Source organism: Canis lupus, chromosome 5 (assembly GCF_003254725.2).
Source record: "Canis lupus dingo isolate Sandy chromosome 5, ASM325472v2, whole genome shotgun sequence".
In the NCBI taxonomy this organism is placed as follows: Eukaryota; Metazoa; Chordata; class Mammalia; order Carnivora; family Canidae; genus Canis; species Canis lupus.
Window position 1 is genome coordinate 85,696,404 of NC_064247.1, and position 26,901 is coordinate 85,723,304.

Consider the following 26,901-nt stretch of genomic DNA (forward strand, 5'->3'; position numbering starts at 1 on the left):
AAATACTTCCTTGCCTTTTTTTTTTTTTTTTTTTTTTTTTAGTTTCCATCAATAGGTCTACAGAATAATGTCAAAAATCCATGCCCCTTCACAGTTTTCGGGTGTCACATTTTATCAAACACCCTCTAATAGATAATCTACAAGCGTGGCCCTCACAATCACTATTCTATAGCTCACAGGCATGACACAGTTAACTCCCACTCTGGGCTGAATAATCTGACAACTTTTCATTTAAAAATAATAAAGGACTCACAAGGTGTATTTTCCCACACATGTTTTATTTTGTAGCGCTTCCATATTTCCAGTTTGTATTATTCTCTCTCTGACAGTTTGCCTGTCATATGGTAAGTTTCCTCAGGGAAAGTAAATCAGATTTCTGCCTGGAGTGCAAAGTGACTAATAATAATCATCACCATAAAGGACTCTGTTGTGTTTGGGACCAAAAGTGCTATGTAGTTGTTATGGCAACCAGGATTTGAAAAGGGATGCCTGGTTGTGAGGGGCAGGAGCCAGCATCCCCAAACCAGTCCTTCATCCAAGCTTCTCCCAACAGAATAATTTCCAGTCATTCCTAAAATGGATGCGGAGTGACAGACTGTCAGCTCATATGAACTAATCTCACTCAGTAAAGGGACCACATTTTCATCATAGAATGAGATGTTGTTTCTTTTCAATGGAGTGATGTTGACAGAGGGAGAGAGGCTAAGTTCATGGCCCTGGTTCAGGCCATATATCAGCAGTGGTTAATTGTACTGCAGACTATGGGTGAATCTAGCAGGGCATCATTCCCTCTAAAATGTGCTCTTATCTCTTTCTCTGTCCTTCAAGTGGAAATCATGACTCCTCTGGACATCTGTCCATCATAAATTATCACATCATACCTCATACGACTGGCGTTACTTCACTTAAACGCCTCAAGATTTTTCAACCATTTATTTACATATCAGTCATTCCACTGGACCAAGAAGTCTACAAGAACAGGGTCTGAGTCATCTCCTTTCACCAGATTCTGGAGCATGTCACATACCTCATCTTCTTCTTCTTCTTTTTTTTTTTTTTTTTTAATTTAATGAAGTGAGTTGCGTATGCATCTCCTGCGACAGGACCATTAATACATTTGATATTCAAGGCACAGGTGCACTGGAGTGTTTCCTGTAGTTTAAGGAGCTCACAGTACAATACAGAAAGTATATCACAAGCGATGAACTGGACTTTGCGTTTGGGAGGAGCTGAGTTTGAGGCAAAACTTGTACATACACGTATGCAACCTTGGTTGAGCTAATTAACCTCTCTGAAGTTCAGTTTTCTTTTTATAGAAAATGAGAATTAAAAACTTTCTGGGTGTGGTTTGAAGATGATAGGGAACAATGTAGTTAGTACGCAATAGGGTTGGTTTAATTTCCTGAGGACAAATCCTCGATTTATCTTTGGAATTTAATTTAATTTAATGTTATTGTAGCCCTTTGACTCAATGTGGCAAACCACAGACCACTTCTTGAGTCCATGATATCCCATCATCTATATGTTGATTTATTTTTTAATATTTATTTATTTGTTTATTTATGATACACATAGAGAGAGACACAGGAGGGGAGGAGAAGCAGGCTCCATGCAGGGAGCTCAATGCGGGACTCAATCCCAGGACTCCAGAATCACACCCTGGGCCAAAGGCAGGCGCCAAACCACTGAGCCACCCAGGAATCCCCTATGTTGATTTAAAAATGATAATCATTAATGGATTGTTAAATGGTTGGTTCATGTTATTTGCAACAAAAAGAGATTAAACACAAAAGAAGTCTCGTGGAGATATGTGTTATTCCCTTTCTTTTCTGTTAAAAAGAACAATTTGCCTTTACATCCTACCTTAGGTTTAAAACATGAAAAAAATAGATTTTATTTTAAAAGAAGTGGTGGAAATTACTCATGTTGGTAAAGTGAAATGGATGCCAATTGCATAGGAGTCTTAGGTATAAAATAAATGATAAAGGCATACGAAGAAATCTGAGAGCAAGATAAAGGATTGTACCTAGAAACTCAGATCGATTTGTTCTTTGGTGAGTTAGAAGACTAGGTCTTCTCTTTTTTCCTTTAGTATTTGCATCCATTTTCTTTATTCCCTGTATTGAAAATATTTTAAATTGTCTGCATGTCGTGATGTTTGACCTCTTAAAAAGCCTGTCTGGCTGAGGAGAGCCTGCCCTCCTCCGAGGACGAGCCATTCCTAGGGGTAGGACAGGACTCAGCCGGGACCATGTATCTGACGTGCAGATCAGGCGGCATAAAGCCCTACTCCTCCATGTGGTGCATGCACTCGAGGAGGCGATATCCCTCTGCCTTAATCATCCCCAAACCAGGTACCAGGTTACAAGGACCATTTCTATAGCCCCAAAATCTCCAAAATTATTTAAACTACGAGGTCCTTAAACCATTCACCTGCCCTCCCCTGCTTTCCCTACAGAAACCTCAGTAAAGGATCTGGTCCAAAGCTTTTCCTCTTTCTTCTGCCCTCTGCCTCCTAATCACCCAGATGTCTTTCCCATCTGGCTCCGCATAATGGGGGGGGGGGGGGTCCTGGCTCTGGGACCTGTGAATATAATAAACTTTGTTTTCTTCCGGAGCCTCTTCTGTGTCTCCTCCTGTGGCTGTACCTGAATGATCATCCCATAAAAGAATACAGAACATTCTCCTCTGAGAGCACTCTGCTGACTTCCCATCAACTCGAAGATTAACTCCTTAACCCAAGATTTACACTTACTCACCTTTGCCACCGCATCGTCCACCCTGCTTGAATTCATTGCTATACGTCTGCCCCAAACTTTAGTCCCTCTGCGTTGGACACAACAAAGCATGTTTATCTGCCTGGGGAAAAATATTGTCAAATTTTTAAAAATTAAAAAAGGGAAAAAAGGAATTATTCTTTTTTTTTTTTTTTTACATCTACCCTCTCTTTGGGTCTCTCATCCTGTTTAACCAACACCCCCCAACCAGTCTTTGCACCTACATCGAGAATCCGTACCCTTTCCAAGCTGCACCTTTGCAGAATTCATTATAATATTTTGATATATCTAAATCTTTTATTATACACTAAGCTTCTCTAGGGCAGAAGCACCAGTGTTCACATAGTCCTTTGTGCTAAATGGAAAATACTGAATTATTTTAAATTAATTTGTGTTCTATTATTTTTATAATAGTGAAACTATAAGTTACATGAAATTTGGAGATCATACTAGATTTTCGCTAATAAAATGCTTCATCTTGCAATTATTTTACCTGTAATATATTGCCTTCAGTCATTATGTACTTGTTTCACAATTTGGCAAAATCGGAAATTTTGCATGCAGACTCTTTATTTACTATGATAAATCAAACATTTCTCATGCCTGTATATTCTTCACAATTTGTTTTCAGTGCTTCTTATCTTACATCATAAAATTAATATAATTTAATTCACACTTTTCCTATTTTGAAAGTATAGTCAGTGGATACTTTCTTGCACAAACTTAGTTTCTTTTTTGGGTGACGAACCTAAGGAAGCCATAAGAAGTCAAAGAAGTTGTCTCTGGACCCAATTTTACACTAATTTTTAAGTTAAACCCCATGTCTGTCTCCCTTTTAAAATTATTCAATGCAAAAAATAAAAATAAAAATAAAATTATTCAATGCATTCGGAGCCCAATTGCCCAAGAGGGAAACATTAATCACCAGGATCCATATGTTTAGCTATGTTTTCTCCACTGATTTAAACACTTTAGCAACAAAATGCTAGCAATCGAGGCGTTTCAATAAAGTAAAAGTGTTAGTGACCCAGGTTGCAGAGGAAAAAGGAATCAGCACGTTGTAACGAGCCCTATAGAAACACACTTCTTCTAGTATGACCCCCTCTGAGGTTTCTTCTGGCTCAAGCAAGCTCTAATAATACCTTCCCGTCTCTTGATGCTGGCTGAAGGGCCACTTCCCATGGTTCTTCAGACAGGACAACTGCCAGTGCCTTCAAGACACAACTGCATCCCACCTCGTTTGAAAACATATTGCCGGCTTCCTGCACCTGCAATGGCTTGCAGGAGTGGGGAATTATTCACTCACAGCTGCATCTTGAAATTAAAGTCCGTTTCATTTACTTGACCCTGGAGCCTTGTCCAAACAAGCTCACTTGAGCTTTACCCAGATGGTGGCCATTTACTTCTGCCTCATTCATTACTGTTCCTTAAATCATGGCGCTGTGCCAGCTGGCAGGCTGACATAGCTTTTTAATGGGAAGATTGCACATCTTCATCCCTAATTTGGTAAATACAAAGAGTGGCCGCAACAACTGCAACAATATCCATGTAGTTTTGCTTTCTCTACATGTGAGCCTGCCTTGAATATCTCCAGTGCTTATTTAATTAATCAACTGAGTCAGTTGCGTTAATAGGGAGAAATGGCACCTGTGGGCAGTAACAAAAATGATGTACAGGTTTAGTCATTATGTTAATTGGCCATTGAAATAATAGGGCTGCATAACACCCCCCCGCCCAACTTGGTGGCCTATAAAAACACAAATTTGAATTATACTTATGAATCGGCAGGTCATTGATGTGTTTGCTTTTCCAGAATGGACTTGGTGGAGGAGTACAATTTTAGACGGTTGGGTCTAGGTCTGCTGCATGTGTATTCATTCTTGGGCCAGGTTGAAGGGGCAGTGGTCTCCTAATACTTTCTCTTCTTATGGCAGGTCACTGGGCCAATGCCAGGCCAAACTGGACAAGCACATTTATAGCCTGGACTTGGGTCATGTTTGCAGTCAAATCAAGTCCTTTTCCAATATGTGAAATTAATGGGCCGGGGTAGTAAACTCTGTCCACCATGGAAGAAGAAAGGGAGTGAATATTTGCTGAACACTAACCCAACCATCATAGGTTTGTACAAGTTAAAAGGCATAAACCAATATTGAAAAAAATACTGTAATATTCACAACACTGGATTCTTAATACTTTATTACTTATAGGTGATTGTAGATGTTTACTACTTTCCTTATTTATAGATGATGGTAGACTTTTATTTTGTAAGACTGGGGGGGGAAAATCCATCATGCCTGTCATGGACTGGCCCTCAGCATATTTTGGGTTCTTTGTTTCCTGAATATGTAGGAGGCCATTGGGATACCTTTACAATGTTTGTCCTGCAGAAATGTGCCAGTTTTAATACAGTGAAGCTCTAAGTCGTGTGAAGACTCACACACTGAAACCCAAAATGCAATGATTTGACTTCCACCAAATCAGTCATTATATACTGTGTGTGCCTAGAGCAAACTCATCTGCTATAGCTCACAGGGTGTATGCAAATCCCAGATCAACTCAAAATATGCTCCTGTGGGATGTGAGAAACCGCTTATTACGATGTAATGTCTTTTAAGCGAGACGATCGCCATCTAATTTGCTTTCAGAGACTCGTTGTCATGATTTGACGTGTAGTCTCTGCAAAAGCAAAACATGAAAATTACGTATCCTGTTTCACAAATGAGAAATTTGAGTCTCAGGAAGGATATTGACTTCCTCAGAGTCACAAGGGTAGTTCTTTTTCTGTGCCCATTTGCCTCCACTCCAAGAATTCCAACAGGATGACTTGTCATAGGAAGAAAAATAACAATAATATTTTTAATATTCCTATTTGACCAAAGAATACTGCAGCTCTGTATCCTTACTTAGGATACTCTCCCCAACCTTTTATCTTAAATCTATGCTATTATTCTCTACCCTGAATATTCCTGTCTTTAAAAATGGTTGAGGGCTTCTATTTCCAGGCGGGATGTATTCCTTTGTGGCAGAGCAGCACTGCCTTTGCATAGCTAGAAAATGCTGGCTATATTACCAAAGGGGGGAAAAAATCTATACTTTTAAGGCATCGAAAAACCGGAAGCTGAAAGGCTTCCATAAACAAAAACTCCAGTTAAGGCAAGAATGCCTGTGAGTCCAAGGTTATCAGCTATTGGTCTGCAGACCCTGAGGGTATGTACCTCTCCCCTCCCTTTTCCAGGCCCAGCCTGCTGGGAGAAGAGAAACCAGCAGTTCTACAAGTTGGGAAGATGAAAACACATGCTGGAAATCCAGGGCTTGCGGCACATGGGCAGTGATCCCCACAGCGTATTTCCTGGGTTCGGGGATAGCACGGAAAGGATGGGAGGGAGTAACCTGAATGCATCTAAAAGGTAGACTGAGGGGCACCCGGGGGCTCAGCGGCTGAGCATCTGCCTTGGGCTCAGGTCATGACCCCGGGGTCCTGGGATCGAGTTCTACATCAGGTTCCCCGCAGGGAGCCTGCCTCTCCCTCTGCCTGGGTCTCTGCCCCTCTCTCTGGGTCTCCATGAATAAATAAATACAATCTAAAAAACAAAAATGTAGAGTGAAAGCACGTACCGCACAGTGTTATAGTAGTTAGGAGGTGAAGCCCCAGCCTGGGGGACACCTTTCCTCCACCTCACTACCAGTCTCCCCCTCAAGACAGTTGATGGAGAATGAAGCTGCATGAAACATGAGGCCAGGGAGCCAGCTGGGAACCTATGAAGGGCAGAGCTGGATCTTTTTTTTTTTTTTCTTAATGATTTTATTTATTTATTTATTTGAGTAAGGGAGCTAGAGAGAGAGAGAGAATGAGTGGAGGCGAGGGGGAGAGGGGAGGGAGAAGCAGACTCTTTCCGAGCTGGGACCCTGACCCAGGGTTGATCCCACGACCCTGGGATCATGACCTAAGCTGAAGGCAGACACTTAACCAACTGAGCCACCCAGATGCCCCCCATCTTTGGCATTTTTTAAGGGGTGAGGTTATGGACACTCAATTGGAAGCCCCGGGGGGCTATAAAAAGGGTAGGCCGATGCCTACTAAACTTAAAGCAGGTTGCAAACTCTTGGAAGAGGGACCCTCTTCATACCCAGAGGGAAGGAAGATCCTTATCTTGAAGACAAGGGACTACAGAGAGGAGCGTGAATGAGCAGACTTTACCAAGTTCTCCTTAGTTTATTTATTCCCCTTGCCGCATACACTCGGCCCTGTCCTATCTTTGCGTGACTTTCCACCCTTCCTCAAATCTAGCACAAAGACACTGAGGTTTAACCATTGATCTGGGCCTTCATCTCCTTATAAAGACTCCCATGTTGCAGACCACCTACACTGATTAAACTTGTAGGTCTTTCTTTTGTGACTCTGTCTTTTGTCATAGGGATCCTGGTAGAGGGATTAGAGGGTAGAGGAAAAGATGTCTTTCCTTCTCTATGATAGAAAATAGTACCTCACTTTTGCCTTCTGTTGCCTGAAACAGCGTCTTTAGCCCTGAGACGGCACGTTAAACGTTGCTTCCTTCGGTGACTCTTTTCAGACCTCCCTGTTCTGTGTCAGGCAATTCCGTTCCAGTGTTCTTCCGGCCTCCTCAACCTTCCCCATTATCCCATTTTCTTTTTACCTTATACTTTAGTGTATATTTTAGTCTGTAGTACAAAGTGGAGTCATTTTATTCGAGCTGGAAACATGCAGGGTTGACACAGAACAACACCACATCGTAACGGAGATATTCTCTACTAAAGAGCATTTGAAATAATACCAATCACATCGTTTTATTTATAATTGATGAAGAATCTAAGGCTATAATTACGAGCCAACTACACAATTATAAGCGGTTGGTGCTCTTGCGTACATCGTGCCACTTCTTAAGGTGCTAATTTGTTGAGTTTTCCATAATGATCAGTACTGTTTAAATTTTGCTCAGGACATGTATCCAGACTTCTCATACTTCTTCAACTCTTAATTTTTTTTCTCCATGACATTTGATTCTCTATGTTTTCACCAAACACAGGAGCCATTGTAAGTGTTGAAAAATGGGCTGAAATAGCGATGAGTTAAGAAAGGAAGTTACATATAATACTGTGAAATATCAAACAAATGACATATAATGTACCCAACTGTTAACTGAGGACAATCCACATTGGAAATCACTTAACATAATGCAAGAAAATTAAAAAAAAGAAAAGACTGTTAACACAAAATAGATTACAGTTATTGCAAAATTAGTTCTTCAACAAGATTTGAAGTATATTTAGAACTTCATGAACGTATCCTCTGCATATAATCTTTGTAACTGCTATCATTTATGTGTGTATACTTTGATGACAATACTTGTCATCAAAGATGACAACCTATTGTTGTCACATGCATTTATTTCTTTCTTGGACATTAGGAGCCTCTAATGGCATATGACATATAGTAGGCACTTCCCAATATTTTTGGGCAAATGAATAAAGTTGATTTTTTTTTCCAACTGTGATTTAACCATGTTCAGTTCACATTTATACATTCTCTGTGTTTTTTGCCCACCCCCATTTTTTTGTCCTGTTAGCAATTTAGGGATTCCGTTTGCTTTGTTTTATTGTTATAAATGCTTTTATATCCTAATGGCATTTCCTTTCAATCTGTTGCCAATATCTGTTTTCATTGATGTCGGTGTGAAGAATGACCCCTTATCTTTGTGATTCTATCAGTGCAGATGCAGAACCACAATCCTCCTTTCCGCCAATCTGTGGCTCCCTATATCCCTCTGGGACATTCAAACTCAAGAAGAAAATGGATCATGGGTCATAGGTAGGGCTGAGGAATGGGAGAAATTAAAACACACCAAAGCACCTGCCATGCCTGGCCATTTAAACACAATATCTATTAAAACTACAACAACGAACCTTTGCAGCTTCCATCTTACTAATGAAGAAACTGAGGCTCGGAAAGTTTATTTCCAAAGGCCAACCATTTAATAAGCAGCATAGCAACTATTCAGATTCACATCTGTCTGAATTCCCACTATTCCACAATAACTTTGAAATGGATTTTCACTGAGGGAAGCACAGCACATATTTGAAGATTAAAAAAAAAAATCTTAGCTCCTACGGGTCCCACTAAGTAGCTTCAAAATTATTAGAATAAAATGGTTTAGAGAGAGCCCTTTGTCTACATTCCATTTATCCTTAATGAAAGCCCCATATTGGACTCCCAAAGAGCTCTTGTTAAGTCTTTGAATTTATATGGCTGTGTTATCTGGAGAAAACCCATGTGGAGCTCACCGCAATATGCCTGGTATCTAAACTTCAACAACCCTGAAGTATATCTAATCAATAAATGAACCTTCTGTACATTTTCACATGGAAAAGCATGCCGAAACTTGGATAGAAAATTCTTGAGGAGAATAAGTCAGCTTATAGGGATCTATCTCTATAATTTTAAACAAATATATCATTTATATATTATTGGGAAATATATTGAGGGAGTTTAATGTGCATTGCCATCAGGAATTATTTAAAACCTAAATCTTGCAGAGTATTTTATTTTAGCTTGCTATTATACATAGAAAATGAAATAAGCCCTGCTTTGTTTAACAAACATAAGCTATTCTCTTTATCATTTTCTAACAACCATTCAACTGTAAATAATGGAAATTATTACATGATGATTTCACCAAACTGCCTGTCAGAGGCTGTAATTGTTGTTATAATTTAGATGGTAAGTACATGTTGTTCTGCAACCACAGATTCTAATTCATATCAACATCTGGAACCTTAGATTCATTTACATACGGTCACCATTCTAAATGAAAATTCAGGAGGTCAACCTCTGCTTCCCGTATATGAAGAAAAAAAAAATCAGTGGGAGGAAGGAAGGGGGCAGAAGAGAAGTTTATTGAGCACCTATTTTTTTTTTTTGCAAGTAATATATAGTTGTTGCTTTCCATAATATTTTATTCTCAATGTGAACATAATGAGGCAAGACTGTATCATCCATGGTGAAATGCAAGACTGAACAAATGTATATGCAAACCACAGTCTGTGTTCCAACACCAGACTTTGGGCTCGAATTTTTTGTTGTTATTTTGTTTGTTTGTTTGTTGTTTGTTTGTTTGTTTAGGTGGAGAGGGGTAGAGGAAGAGGGAGAGAGAATCTCAAGCAGAGTCCACATTCAGTGAGGAGCCCGACCCAGGCTTGATCTCACGATCACTGACCCTGAGATCGAACCTGAGCCAAAACTGAGAATCGGATGCTCCTTGGGCTAGAACTTTTTAAGCATATTAGCTCACCCCAACCACCTTCAGTGGCCCATGACACTAGAAGCAAGTAGAAAATGAGGGAAAGACTTCCACTTCATGATACTGAGACCTCATGTAGGATTTTGGAAAGTGAAACAAGTATCTCCAAAGCATATTGTGATTAAGTCCTGCTCATTTATCTCACCCAAGTTCACCTCTGAAAATTGTCATTACCTGAACCTACTTCACCTTTAAAACCTCTAACTCAGGCACTGTGTTTTCTAGTGATACTTTGCTTCTTTCAAGGGTTATAGAGTATGAGACCCCACGCAGACTTCATGAAACAGAATCTGTGTTTTAGCAAGGTCCTCAGGTAATTCGTATGCATATTACATTTGAGAAGCACTATTTAGTGTTTCTATGTGACCAGCTTTCACCTCATTGAGACCTTTATGAGGCTGTCACTTAGTCAATGATTCAATAACTATTTTCTCCCGTTCCAGTACCATTCTATTTACTTGACTGCTCTGTCTCAGCCAACTTAGAGGCTCAGACCCCTTTTTATTAAAAAATGAACAAACACAACAACAACAGCAAACTTGGCTCAACCTAGACCAAGTAAATCAAAATATCTGGAAGTAGGACTTAGGTATCAGCATTAAAAATAAAAACAAAATCTGAGCAGATGATTTTAGTGTGTAGGTACATTTGAGAACCAAAATTCATCTTCCCATCTTCTCTGATTGTACAGTTCTATCTATCCACCAAATCTAATTTTGTATCAATCCAGTTAGTCTTTGTCCCCATTTAATATTTACATATTAACAAAGGTGAGCTGATAGGACAGCAGGTAACTTTATTTGGATCATCAACTTTTTTTCTTTACATCCTAAATTCTCTGTAATTAACATATATGACCTTATAATTGAAAAATTATTTATTTACTGGGTATCCTGGGCCGTAGGTTTATGAGTGTTTTTGTCCATCTTACTATTTTCTCTGTCTCCCAAAATGCCCGGATGTTACTTTACCATAAGGAAAATAAGCCTTTAAAGTCATAATTCCGAAGATTTGGAAGTACTTTTTAGAGACAGTTGTATAAATTTTAAAGAATGTATAATTATATATTTGGTGACCTCAGTCATTAAAAAAAAAAAAAAAATCCCAAAGTGAATTTAAGAACTGAGAGGAAATGCCCCAAATGCTAAAAAATGATATTAATGATTTATAGGTAATAATCTTTTTAAACTATATTAGTTTCTATTGATGTGTCTCAAGTTTCCACAAACCTGTCAACTTAAAACCACATTCGTTGATTATCTCAGTTTCTTGGCCCTCTGGCTCAGAGCCTCTCAAGGCTGTGTGCCTGGACACATTTCTTTCTGGAGCTTGAGGCCCTTGCCCAAGTTCATGTGTTATTGACAGAATCCAGGTCTACGGTAGGTGACGGGCCCTTGTTTGCTTGCTGGCTGTGGTCCAGGCCCACTCTCAGCTTCAAGAAGCCCCTCCAGGTTCCCTGCCACAGGCCTGTCTTCCAGGCCCCTCAGAACAGGCTCAGTCAACCAGGAGGCCCCTCCCGAAAGGTCCTGTCCCGCTCTTACAGGTTTTCACCTGATTAAATCAGGTTCACACAGGATAATCTGCCTCCATGAACTCAAATCAACCGACTTGGGATCTTAATTATATCTGTGAATTCCTTTCACCTTGGGATAGGCGGTCACCTAATCATGAGATCAATACCCCATCATATGCATAGATCCTGACCGCACTTAAGGGGTGGGAATTGTACGGGCTCTGTGTACGAGGATGCACGAATCTCAGGCCACCTTGGAACTCGGATGGCCCCAGTAACTCTTGGTGTTCCTGCATGTCTACTGTTAACTCTATGAAGTTTCAAAAATTAATGAAATTCCATTTTTAATGGTCTTTTTACCAACATGAAATTTCTGGTGACATATATCTTTGTCTTTAGGTATATGTAGATAAATATACACATATATAGATGTACAGATACGATACAGTTGAATATGATCTTATTTCTCAATTATATTTTAAAAACAACTAGATACATCATGTATGTAATTAGTATTAATTAAAAGTGTGGTCAAAGCCACTGGCCATTTGTGTAAAACTCTTTATGTACGTGTCAGTACATATGTATGTGTCAGTATGCATTTTGCATGGGTTTCCTGAAGGTATTAGTGCCAGGTCTGCGGCAGGGTCATCTGGGTACCACCTGCCCCTCCACCGCCACAGCAACAGCCCCGAGGCGCTACTACCACCTCCTGCAAGCACTAGAGGTGTTACAACATCTACTTGTTCATCTACTTGCAGAGACACAGTAACAGCCCCCTCCCCCCCCGAAGTCATTAGGGTGTCGGTGCAGGTGCTTCAACCGTTCTGTGTCCATGGAAATGCTATCTGAATGTCGGTGGAATGGCCCCCCACGCATTCTAGTGCCATCATAAAAAAAATAAAGGAAATAAAACACACAAAAAAGCAGGTTGTTATCTGATAAAGAATCTAAATTAAACCCTCCAAAGCTGAGCAAGGCTCACCAGTGACTCACAGTTTGTGATTTGCTATTTTTCACTCAGTTCTCTCAGAATGTGGTAAACACAGCAGTTTCCAGTCAGAAAGTCCCAAATGCAGCTACTTTAAAACAATTGCGAGGCTTCAGAGGCCGTCCCAGGAATTAAATAAGTCCCACTCTGACCGACTAGCACATCTGTTGTTGCCGCAGCCCCTGCCATGGGGCAAATGTACAGTTGTTCCCCCGCACTGACGCACTGCACTGCCAATCTGTGCAGCGGAAGGCTTGAAATTCAGACCCAGTGTGATGTGCGGCTTGGAGCTTTGGTAAAACAGGACAGGCAGGCCCACTGGGCTCCTGCGAGCAAGGTCATGGGGTCCAACAGTGCTCCTAGCGTGGGGGCCGGGCCCAGCACTGCTGGTCCGTGCGTAGTGGGCTTCAGTTCCCTGCTAGGCTGCAGAATTATTCAAACCAGTCGACTGTATCTTCGCTCAAGCACCAGGACTCGCCTCCCCCTCTTGTAATGACAGGTCCTGCCTCTTAAAGGCTCTGGCTGTGAACTCTATCCCTAGCACGGCCTCTGTGTGCTCCCCCTGGACCCCCATCATCCTCCACCCCTGGGCTGTGAGTGTATGTGACAAATAAACTGCTGGTGACTCCACCTGCCCAGCTCAGGTGCCTGTGACCAGCCAACCCCATAAGTCTAGGGTGGGGAAATCTCCCGACAATAGGCTGAAGGGGAGCTTGACCAACGTGGGCTGTTCCTCTGTGCTTTCTCGATTATGCCCACTGCCACTTCTTCAGCCAGTTTCATTTTAGATCTTTGCCAAATTGTCTTAGTTCAAGAGAGATCCCTGCTAACAGCCCTTATGATCTTAGTATTTTCCTCATTAATAGCTCGACATAGGGACTGGAATATATTACCAACTTTGCCATTTCTTTAATTATAGAGAATATTTCTAAAAAAAAAAAAAATGCTTCGTGACTGGAGGCATACCTCATAGAGTCCGGTTCTCTGCTACCTTTGTGCTTCTCCGTCCTCACCCCTGCAAGCTGACGTGTGCTTTGGCCCAACAATGCGACAGTCAGGCTCTGGGAGGCAGTTGGTGCGTGAAGAGAGATCTGTTGTCCTTGGGCTGCATTATGCAGAATGTGGGAGGCAACACGTCCAAACACGACTAGACACTTCTCTCCCTGGGTGGTAGAAGGAGAAAGCGGAGATCCCGTGTGCAAGTGGGCACCAATCTAAGGCATTAGGGAGCCCAGTGAAAGGATTTTGCTTGGCAGTCTTATGAGGCAGAGTTGACATCATGGGGGAGGCAGCCAGAAGGGAAGTAAACTTTCTTCTAGACTCTAAGTGTGTTCATGACCGTTCCTCTTTAACAATGTTGTTATTCCTATCAAAAGAGCCTGAAGTTTAGGACTGTCAGATGGGATAAGTGTGAGGACCCAAAGAACTCCTTCCTTAATGTTTGACAAAGGATTGTAAGGATAGAGTCTGACACTCCTCTAGGTGATTGAATTACCTATTTATTTCAAGGTTTCCCCTTCATGCTAATTCTATTACACACACATATGTATATTTTGTGTATATATGTGTGTGTGGATAATATATATATTATTAATAATGTATATATGTATATATCGGCCAACTAATAAAGTTTGTGAAATAGGTCATCTGTTTAAGAGTTCTCTGTATATTAACTTAGACATGATTTCTCTTGAGGTTTCCTTTAAATTTTCTTTAGCAACATTTGCTTTCTGAAATCTCTTTGAATTTACTCTTTCAATGTAATGGCATTTCTTGCCTGACTGACTTTGGGACCTTAATTAATTGTTATATCGGGTCTCTAATTGCTAAAATACTTAGTGTGCTATGCATCAAACGTTAACAAATTGTTGACTAACCAGCTGGGTTGCACCTGCAATTACTCATTTGCAGATATAACTAATTGCCAAAATGTCACCCATAGAGAGGCCAACATTTGGTTTCTCTGCTTCTAGTGCAAAAGGGTTCTGGTGGCGAACAGGTCACACAGCCATAGAGACTAAGCTTCCATTTGTAGGATTTTTGCCCCACTTCCTCATATTCAAATTTCTATCTAATATCTTGAAAAATATGAATGCATTGCAGTTGTTTTGTGCCATATGTTTATATTAACACACAGTCTTCATCCAGAGCCCAAGTCTCTTCAGTGTATGGCTAGTTCTGGTGGTCAAAGAACTTACTTGTCTCATGCTTTTAGAAATTGTGAGGATAAGATAAAACAGCGGGGCAGAGAAGTTTAAATCTTCAACTCGCTGAAAAGTGCCTAGCAGCAGTATCCCAACTCTCAAACCGCTGAAACCATATAAAGAAGAAATTGACAAGTGGGGCAAAAATGTCACATAGAGGCCATTTTTAGAACATTTAAGACCTACCAAGAACTTAACTTCGGGGACATATTTAGGTTTATACAGCTTTTATTATAAATTACTTTTTTTCAGGTTAAAAAAGAAAGAGAAAAGTATGTTTAACAGAACATTGTCTACATTTCAACATGCTCAGCATTTTCGCTTGCCTTTACTGGTAATCTTTTCTTGAAACTGACCATTTTTTTCTTTTAGATTGAGGAAAAAATCGACAAGTTTATATAAATATTTAAAAGTATGCACACATACATGCACACATGCTAAATCATATGGATTATTTTAAAACTTAAAAAAAGTAGAATACCTAAAAAAAAATTTCCATAAACCAAAATCTGTAAAACTTTTTTAAAAAGGTTTTATTTATTTATTCATGAGACACACAGAGAGAGAGGCAGAGACACAGGCAGAGGGAGAAGCAGGCCCCATGCAGGGAGCCCCATGCAGGACTCGATCCCAGAACCCTGGGATCACAATCTGACACTCAACTGCTGAGTCACCCAGGTGTCCCAAAAATCTCTGAAATTTTGAATCCAATTTTTGGGCAAACACTTGAGATTTGAAAATTATCTCTTGTTCTCATAATTTGTCATTATTTTCTGAGTATAGTTTCAGTGGAAATGAATGGATTTTACTTGGGTGACTGAAAATTTACCAAGCTTGCTTTTTTTTTCCTTGGAATTCTAATCAAAAGGAAAAATATAAAAATTACCTAACAGTAGTAAAAATTAGGGTATCAGAAGAGATTTTCCCACTGATAGCATAACTATGAGTTAATGGGAATCTAGAGGTAGAATTAGACCAAAATCCATATGGATTTATTTAGGTATTTTGGTTTTGAAATGAGGGCTGTGATGAAAACAAAACAAAACAAAACCAAACCACCACAAACACCACCAACCCAAAACTGACATAACACAAGTAAGAAAGAAAAGGAATAAATACCATTGAGGAGTCACTGTGTTTCAGGTAGTATACTGAGCAATTTATCTGTATGTCCTTGTTTGATTTACTTATCAACTCTATAAAGAAGACTCCATAATTTAATACAGTATGAACTGAGGCTCAGAGATTTTACCCTGTAAGTTGAAGGCCGCACATGTAATATGTGTCAGAGCCAGGGATTTGACAGAGTGACACCAAAAGTCATTGTCACAATCAATAAACTATTGGGGTTTCATAACTATATGGTAATCTAGCTCATTGATTTTTACCCCCCCCCCGAATTTGTTTTTTGTGTATAATTATTATAACTAGATATAGAGATGTACATGTAAATGGGCATGATACTTAACCCATCTACATTTTAGAGTTATAACTAAGGGAAATATGTATATTAGTGTGTGTGTAGTTACAGCCATATCTATATCCGATCCATATCTGTGCAATTATCTTTGTGTCTCTCCATTTTGTAGATTCATGAAGAATGAGTAACTTCCTTAGATTAAAAATCCAGTGAATGTTCTCCTGGGGAACAAATATAGATATTTTCCCTTTGGGACATATGCTATAACATTCTAGAATAAAAAGACACTCTTGGCAATCACACTTAGCGTTCAAAATCCCAACTTCATTTGATATCTTGCTTTGCAACATGGATGCAATTATCCAAACTTCATGATCCTCAGCTTCTTCTTCATCCTGCAAAGTAGATATAATTTATTCATGCAACAAACTTTCATTGACCATTTATTGTGCGGCATGACAGTGTTCTAGGCGTATGGGATAATGCTTGGTTAAAACCCAGCAAAATACTTTCCCTGGTGGAGTTTACATATTGCCTGTGAGAAAAACAGGCAATAAATTACAATTCTAATGGCAAAGTAAATAACTTACTCTGCTAGAAGGTGGTAAGGGACGTGGGGAAAAAAAATCACACCAATTCAACACATCATGAGAGTGGAACTATATTAATTATGCAACATACCTAGAATAGGGTTAAGCACCCAGTGATTATCCAGTCATGTGTGGTTAGATTATTTTTGACCAACTGAGTACACCCTGGATCTCTTTCCATTTACCAAACTCTTTCTCTCGTGGCAAACTATGAGGTAAATACACATCAGAAACATTCAGCTCTTCCATAACTGCAAGTTGCTACTCTGCAAGAACCCCCCTTTTTTTTCTTATTTTAAACTGTAGTGTTGTAAGAAATAATTGAATCAAGTACTTCAACTTATTTCTTCATATGAATAGTTTAGTTCTTAGATGTGAATAATAAAGAAAGAAGCAAAACCACAGAAGTCTAACAAGAGATCCCTGCTGAAGTCTCCTTTGTGCCAAAAAAACAAAACTTTGAGAGAGGCAAAGATCAACACAAGGAAATTCATAATTGCTCTGGTGTGGGATAATATACCATATGCCCCTCTACAACCGGGCACAACAGGACATTGCCTAAATGACTTTCTTCATGCACCCTATTGGGTCTAGGTACAGAACTGAAAGCCATATGGTGCAATTCAGCCCTCCACATGAACTTCCGGGTCTTTATTGTGCGTTGTCACATTATTTCACTATCATTTTTGATTTGCATGTGCAGACTGCTTTTGCAGTAACAAGCAAAACCTCACTGAGGATGCTGCGGAGAAAGGTAACTTCTCTTTACCTTGACAGAAGGTTGTGCGGTCTCCTTCAGCCAGGCTGCTGGCTTTGAGCTTAGAAGGTCCAAGCATCTAGAGACTGATGTGCAAGCTGCTGTGCAGCCAGTAGGCCCTGAACGCAATGCAGAGGCTTCCTGTAAAAAGCAAGTCAAAACAAACACTATTTCAGGTCCTGACTCCGAGACCCATATGCTCTCTGGGTTGTGGAGAGTCCCGCAAGCCCCACTGCGATTCAGACTGGCTGTACCCTGTCCTCACTCATCTATGCATTCACCCAACCGTCCTTAGCTGCAGAGACTGGAGGGATACGTAGAGGTGTAAAAACTCTCTGGAGCCTCATGTGCTTAAATATGGTAGAAAGAACAGATGTGTTAAGAGGTGCTTAAATGTTGTGGAATGCTGATATAACTGTGGCGGCAAGGGGACACGCCAAACAACTAATGACCAATGGGATCTGAATGGGATTAAAGTGCTTCAAACCAGGGATAATGAAAGAACATACAATACCTCTAAATAGACCTTTATAGGGTAGAAAATAATTAGGATGGCATTCAGAGTAGATGAAACATAACTGTAAGGGTTTGCGAGTGTGTACTGTGTTAAGTCCTTGGTAAATTATTTAGGTGCTGAGAGGTTATTTAATAGCTGAAGTATGAGTTATGGCTGGAGATGGTTATAGAGGCATGCTTAGTAGATCGGGCAAGATTATAGATACTGTGAGTACCATATTGGAGGCCTTAGACCTCAGATAGAGGTGACGCGAACTCCTAAAGACTTTGTAAGAAGGGGAAGGACCTGACGAAGGCCAAGTTTCTCTGCAAAGTTAAAGAAAAATTATTGTTGAAGAATGCCCACCTTGTTTCTCGCAAGTGAAAGCTTCAGCAAACTATCATCCCATTCCTTTATTGAATGTTGTGTCCTCGTTTCCTCATTGAAGCAGAAACAGACATCTGCAATCAATGCCCTGGAATGTAGAACGGCTAGTCTTACAGATGCTGAAAGTTCACCCCATTAACTAATAAGAAAATTGAGATGAACAGGGACCTATGGGGCAGGGGCTGCCAGGACTATTTTTCTGAAGGGTCATATTAAATGGGATTGAAATGGCACCAGTCTCCATTATGTCTCCAAAAGTGTGTCAGAGGTGGTGTCAAATCTGGAGCAAAACTGAAAAATTGGTTTAGGGTACAGAGACTAGGGTTTAGAATGTTCTCCAGCCCCAGTGAGAGCATGCATTCATAGGTTCTGCTGAGTTAGTCCATAGGAGGAAGGTCACTTGTCCTCAACGCTCCTCTGATACGTCATTTTGTTCCTGATGTTATGCCCTCACTAGGAATATTCCTCTCCCATATAATATATACATATTTATATGTACATATACATATAAAACATACAAATATGTATATAAATTAATATAATATAAAACATCTTACATGATACATTTATATGTTAACATATTTAATACATTTATATTAACATACTTAATACATACTTTATATATATGTTTAATATACATATTTAATGTTCCAGTTAAGATTCAAAAGAAGCCTTCCTTAAGAAATTTGAGCTTCAGAAGAATTCTTTTGACGTTCCATGTCCTTTCCTTTTCTGGATTCTGATCATTTCCCTCATCCTACTCATTCCAAATCTTAGAAGAGAAAAACCTCACATTTAGACATAAAGAATCCTTTAATGTCTGTGTCAGACTTAGGACCAGCCTAACCTACAAACTATTTTCAGAGTAGCCACGATCCATGTGACATCTCCAGTTTATTTCCAGGCTACTGCTGCTTCAAGCCAGAGTAGGATAATTATGAGAACTGGGAGGAAGGAACATGAGTATAGGCCCACAGAGAACAGATCCAAGCAGTTAAGGAGTCCTCATAGTTGAACTGAAAGCGTAACGTATGTCACATGTAAGTCACACAACAGCCCCTGCAGAGTCCTGGGTGGAATCTGAAAAATAATAGTAGATAACTTTCTTGAAGAGTGAAGGCTGAAGTCAATGATAAAGGTAGTTTCTAGAAGAGAATCATACTGTTAGGAAACTGTTAAATTGGAATCTGAGATCTCCCCCACCAACAAAGTAAAGAAATATTTCTATAAATGTCCAGAAAAGGCAAGAGGACTTCCTAAAATCTTTTTTTTTTCTTTTTATTCCTTACTTCTAAGCACTTCTCTTTACTCTTGGTTCTTAAAAATAAAAAATGTGGCTTCTGAACAACTACTTCCATGCACTTTCTGTGAGCAAAACAGCCTGAATATTTTCGTGACATCTGCATATCCAAGAGGACATGCTTTGGAAGAAATGCTGCACCCACCCAGTGTGAGACCTAAATATCATCTCTGCCAGTGTCCAACAGATCTGTTGACTCCAAAATCATTCTCTTGTAACCATACTCAATAGCTTCACTTTGCAATAATTGCAGATGCCTTCTTTGTCTTATCCCTGTGGAATTAACAAGCAGAAAGGAAAATCCAGTAACTTCTCATGCTAGGAACAGGGTAAGCCATTATATAGATACACACAAATATTTTCAACCCTATTTCTCTCAACGACCTCTCTAGATAAGAATTACTGTCTTCGTTTTATAGAAGAATAAATTCAGACTTCCAAAGATGAAGGATTTTGCACAGCAACAACCAATTGACAGTGATGGAATTGGAATGACAATAAGTCTATGAGACCAGAACTGATTTTTTTCTATATTGTCCTTCAATACATTAAGCAAATGTAAAAAAAAAAAAAAAATTCTGAATCTGATTTAAGATCTCATGTGGATGTTTCAACTTTACGACCTGATTTTCAGCTAACTAAAAAAGAGGTGTGGCAAGGATGTTGGGAAAGACATCTAGCACAGCTGTTCCACTGCCATTGATGTAGCTTCTGTTGGAGTAATTTTACCTATGAAATTCTGTCTTTCATCTCTGAATGCCCAAGCACTTCCCCTCAAGCACTAAAGGAATTTGAATTATGCAAGGGAATGTAAGAAGTTCAAAGAAGGACTGTTATTTTCATCCAGGTAAGGTTTTTTTTTTTTTTTTAAGGTCATTTGAATAGAAATGTACATTTTTCTAGAGGACATTTAGTCCAAATTCACATGTCTTCTACTTTTGGGACTATCATCATTCCCACTCTATCATCCTGATGTCGTTATGTCATGGTTTATCTCCGTACCTGCGTGTCGAATGTTGAAGTAGTGCATTCTCGAGTTGCTCATTGGAATCATCTAGCAATCTCCTAAAATGCAGATTCCACAGCTCTGCCTCAGGCATAATAAACCAGAATCTCTAAAAATAAGAACCTGGAATGTAGCTCTTAATACTTACAAAGGAATCTAGCAGCATTTGGAAGTCAGAGAGCACGCTCACATGCCTTACCTTAGCTGATCTTTTCTTTGTGGAAAGGAGCATAGCCAAATTTTAGAAAGTTGAGGTGAATTTTGCAAGAGAAATCATAAGGGACTTAAACCTTCAGATTACCTACCCACAGGCTCAATACTCACCATTCTTTAGCCAGGGCAATGATTTGCAGAAAGGCCCCCTGATGGGGAATCATGACACTAGGAAAGATTTATCTAGAGGCTTGGTTGTTGTTGCTTGGTTGTGCACCCTGGAAGGCTATGCTGATAAAAAAGTTGTGAGGCTGCACTTGGGCCGAGGAGAGTGTGATGTTTTGTATCTGATACGCAGGTGGACACATTGCATAATGTGTTTATAAACCACATGCTTAGTGTTTATAAACCGTAATATGCACATTTATCCTCTGCATTTCTTCTGGTTGATCATCATCTAATTTCTGCTTTCTTTAGAATCTTACCGGAGTCCACCCCTCCAAGGCACTTCTCCACCAGATGCTCACTTATCTTAGCCTGGTGTCCTTCTATAGCATTTTCATAGCTCAAACTGAATATCAGTTTACTCTGTATCTACATTGGGCATTATTAAAGAAAATCAGACTCACACATTACATGGCTCTACTAGAAATGCATAGTATCGATCTTAAAGAGTAAAACAATCTTCCTTTCCTGTACAAACAAATCAAGCAGAAGAACTCATAATTTCGTATGTAAGTGTGGAAATTCTTAATTTCAGATATTCTTTTCCTACAACCATATAATTGTAATATTCCTTCAAATATTCTTTCCTTCAGAATACAATTTATTTAAATGAATCAGCCTCAACATGATCTTTGGTCCTTTTACTACGAATCCAGAGGTGAATGCAATTGTGTGACATTGACATAGAGGGATGTACAAATGCATGCAAACACAGATACATGTACATATAAACACATATCTGAAAAATAAGAAACAAGATAGTAATAGCAATTGTCCTCCTAGCTCAATTTATGAGGCAGGACAGTGCCACATGGGACATAAGTAGTTTAGATAGGTGGATATCATATTTTGAATAGAGGCTGTGAGCCTAACTCTAGTGTTTGTCTTTGTAGAAATCATCATAAATATGTACATATACACACTCAAATGTATGACGATAGTTCTGTGGGGTGAATATATTATCTACATGTTCTAAATGCCCAAGAGAGATTAAGTAACATGTTCAAAGTTAATATCTAGCAAATGCTAGATATGATTGGGATTCAGGCCGAAGTTTTTCTTTTTTTTTTTAAAGTTTTTTTTTTTTTTAATGTATTTATGATAGTCACAGAGAGAGAGAGAGAGGCAGAGACACAGGCAGAGGGAGAAGCAGGCTCCATGCACCAGGAGCCCGACGTGGGATTTGATCCCGGGTCTCCAGGATTGCGCCCTGGGCCAAAGGCAGGCGCTAAACCGCTGTGCCACCCAGGGATCCCCAGGCTGAAGTTTTTCTTGACCCAAAGTATATAATGTCCTCACTATACAATGATGCAAAACTGAAAAAAGATATATTTAAAGTCAAAGACAGCGTGAAGAAAGACAAAAGAATCCTTTCTGATAAAGTGATTTGTGCAACTGTGTGAGACTTTAAGTTTTACCAACATTCGTGTCCTAGCTCACATTGGATATGCTGATGTCCTCAGGGAAATTATGGGATTTCCTGGGCATCCTACCATAAGCAGATGTTATTTTGATTTTTGAAAAATGGTTATCAAAAAGAAAACGAAAGAAAAAAAGGGAAAAAGATATTCTGTTGTATGTGTAAAACTAAGGGCAATGTTTATAGTGAGAGGTTAATTGATCAGAGTCCTTAGCAAATGTATTTGATTTGAGCTTTTCAATGACATTTTATTCACCATTCATTTGTTCACTATATTTTGCATATTAGATATTATCACTATAGAACTTCATTTAATCCCATTAATAATCTCAATGAAGGATGAAGGAGGGAAAGTAAGGGAAGAAGAGAAAGAAGAATGGAGAGAAGCAAGACAATATACGAGTTTTCTTATATTATGATACATTGAGGCAGAAGAAAAAGAACCCAAAATTTGATTTCAAAATGATGCATTACTGAAGAAAACTTACAGTAAGATTCACCCACCCTCCCTTGGATTTGCAAAAGGATATTTAGCAGTCTTGTTAGTTAACCTCAGAAAGATACTGTCATTCCAGGTAGCTATAATTGGTTTGTGCTTAAAAGCAACTAAAAACCGTAAACATATGAGAAACAAGATGCACTGCTGAGTGACCTTGGAGAGGGTTGCCTTCAGCACCAGGCTGGGGACAGTCACATCATTATAAGGTACTGGGAGCACTAGCCTGTTGAAATAATCAGACTTTGGAGGACATTCACAGGGAGCAACCCCTGGGTGCCAGTCTCTCATTCCCACATATGGCACCAAATGCTTTTGATTATGGAAGAGCAAGTGAGATCTACCTTGCGGTGTATCAGCATTCCAGTTGGAGGTATTAAAATTCTTGAAGAGGTAAAGCAGTGTATTAAGAGCTTTGCCACTTAGGAGCCTCTTAGCAGCTGAGATTTCACAACTATTCTTGCCCCCTCTCATTTCATGTGAGACATTAAATGACACTGCTCTTACCAGTTCAGCTGCAAAGTCATTAATTTTGTTTGAAATGGGGGGGGGGGAGCACAGTTTCTTAGCTTTTGAGATGTCAAGTGAATTTCATAGAACCCTGAAAGAAAAGTTCACATTTTTTTCTTTGAAGATTTAAGATGATCTGAAAAAGATGACTGACTGGCATTGTTCCATGACTGCATCAATTATAGGAACTCTTCTATGTGTCATGGCCTTGAATCAATCAAAGTAATCAAGACATTTATAAAAAGTTCCCACTTTAGTAAAAGTCAAAAAGTAACCCCCAGTAATTTCGTGGACAAAAAAGAAGCATAATTTAATCAAAAGGAACACAATCAGATTGATAAAATCCATTCTTATGGAATGGGAATCCATCCCCATTCTTACATAACTTTACCTAAATATGTACGCCTTAACAACTACAGTGATGATGATGACAGTATTTATAAGGGATCATTTTGTTAAGACATTATGTTAAATTATTTTCATGCTTTAGTTTCTTTAAGCCTTACAACCATCTTCAAGTAGATATTATAATCATACCTATCAGTTAAATGACGCATTTGGGACTTAGGGAGATGAAGTAGTTTTCTTATGATGACAAGTCTAAGAATAGAACCAAGCTTCATTCGACAGACTACAGACCCTGTTTTTTTTTTTAAGCATTAATTATGTATTATTTATTATTTAATAAGGTTTTGTGAGGAAATAAACATATTTTCCTAAAACACAATGTTATCGCTCGTGTCTTTGGTCATCTGGGATACCCCTATTGCTTTTTTATGAGATACCCTTTCCTTGAAACACAGAGTTTTGTTTTATTTTGCTTTAGAGGAGCAGAGAGAGAGAGAGAGAGAGAGAGTGGCACCTGAGTAGCTCAGTTGATTGGGCATCTGACTCTTGATTTCCACTCAGGTCATGAACTCAGGGTCCTGAGATTGAGCCCTGCGTGGAGCTCCTCACTCAGCAGGGAGTCTGCTTCTCTCCCTGTGCCTCTGCTACTTCCCCCTGCGTATGCACATGCACAGATGCTGTCTTTCTCTCTCTCTCAAATAAATAAATAATTTTTAAAAAGAGAGAGAGGGATTACACACATGCAAGCAGAAGAGGAGGAGGGGCAGAAGGAGAAGGAAAGAGAATTCTAAACTGGCTGCACGCTGGGCTTGGAGCCCAAGGCAGAGCTCATTCTCAGGACCCCGAGATAATGACCTGAGCTGAAATCAAGAGTGAACGCTTAACACGCTGAGCCACCCAGGTGCCCCTACAGTTTTCTTCTAAATAGCTGGAGTTTGAGAATTCCTAAGGTGCATATAAGCAGGACCTTCTTCTGGCTCCTCGTAGGGATTTGCGTAGGGATTTGGAGCTCAAATTCAGAAATCAAAGAACGGATAGAAAGTATATCAGAATCTGTTTGTTTTATAAATATACCAATTAACATTTTTCAATGTGAGTATAGTTATCCCAGTTACACATGAAACAGACCAGATATTTCTGACCCCAGAATTTCCCTCATAACAATCCTGTCCTTAAAAAGCTGAGTTGGAGCTACAGATTACATATTGGTTTTCCATAACTGCTTCGAATTGTTACCGGGTAGCTGGAAAAAAGAAGGGAATGGTCTTCTACAATACAATAGATTTTAAATCCTAAACTCTTACTCTACATCTTTGGGGTAATTCGGGAATGAGCCTGGCGATAAATGCTCACCATCTCATGAGTGATCTGTATACATCAAACCACAAGGGAAACTCAAGATTTGCTGGGTAGAAAGAGAAGTATGTTTTGGATTTAAAAGAATGGAAAAACTGGTAGAGAAGTAATGTAAAAGACTGTGGTAAAACTTCAAGAGGTATATACCAGAATCAAAACCTACCGAAACAAGCAAACAAACAAACAAACAAACAAACAAAAAACAAGTAGAGCTCCCTCAAGGTCAAATCCTGCTTCAGTCAGGGACCTTGCTGGGAATTCGGGGTTCTGCTGGAGAGGGCAAGGAGGCAGGTTTGCCGAGTGGTGGCCTCCCAGACACTCTCCAACTGCTCTCCAGGGTCCTGATGTCAAAAAGTGGCTGATCAGGGGAGGAATTCATTGTTTGTTTTACTGTAACTTCTGCCTCCCGTTAGTGGAAAGGAAAACATTCTCTTTTTTTTGTGCTAAAGATCGGGGGATTTCAAAAGTAAATGAGGTTGTAACATAAATATCATCTTTTTTTTTTTTTTTGAGTCACAGGAACAATTGTCAGTAAGGAGAAGCCAGCCAGACATATCATAAAGCTAATTAAAATTATGTCAGGAGATAAACTAATTAGGACACCAGTGTACAGAGATATGTCATTGTGTCATTCTAGAAAAAAAACAAAGAAGAAGAAGAAAACATTGAAATTCTCAAAAAAAAAATAAATAAAAAGTTAAATGAAATGGAGAACTCCATACAATAGCAGGAACCAAATTAATTACTGCTTCACTCAACACTGACAGGGAGCATAATAGAAATAAGAACCTCTAGAGATGTGTTTAAAGATAAAAACTTGTTTTTTTAGCTAGCAACTGTTTGTCTCATCTTGATATCCTATCACTTTGTCAAAGTGACTCCTCATTCTCTCCAAGCACCTGAAGGAAATCACTTAAAGTCTCAGGAATATGCAAGAGAGGGAAGCCTCACCAAGCGAGTGAAATCCTGACAGTGGGTTTACCTTTAAAGGTCTGAGTCTGTAAAATTATGAGATGCATTTGCATGAGGTGCTGACAAGCTTCACTGTGAGGGGAGAAAACACACGAAACATTACAGCTCTTCAATTTCTGAAATCCACTTTAGTACACGAGCTGCTGGTCATGTCTTTGCAAATTTCTCGAGCTGCATCCCATAAAACAACAAAATTGGGCACTGTCAGCAGAAAAAATAGCATTTTGAATACATCAGTCAGAAAACAAGCACATTTGAAACACAGACTTAAGAAAAGGTCAAACGGGAGGTTCTAGAAACCCACTAAAAGCTCTCACGTGAATGCCTGTATCTATCTATTTGGAAACTAATATACTGCTGACTACCACAAACTTTCATTTCTCATGATTCATGCTCATTTCCTCTCCCATAGCAAAACTTAATTAAATATTTCTACATCTAGCTTCTTGATATGCTTTTGAAACTTTTGAAATAATTCCCTTACGCCTTGAGAACTCCTGAAAAACATATTTATGAGTACCGAGAACTCTGCTAGAAGTCACCATGGTTAATTACAATAAAACAATCTTTGTGATTGGTATCATGTATAAAGTTAATTGTCTCATTAACCTTAGCCATTATGATCTAGTCCCATTATAAATAAGAATAAAAAAAAAAGGGCTAG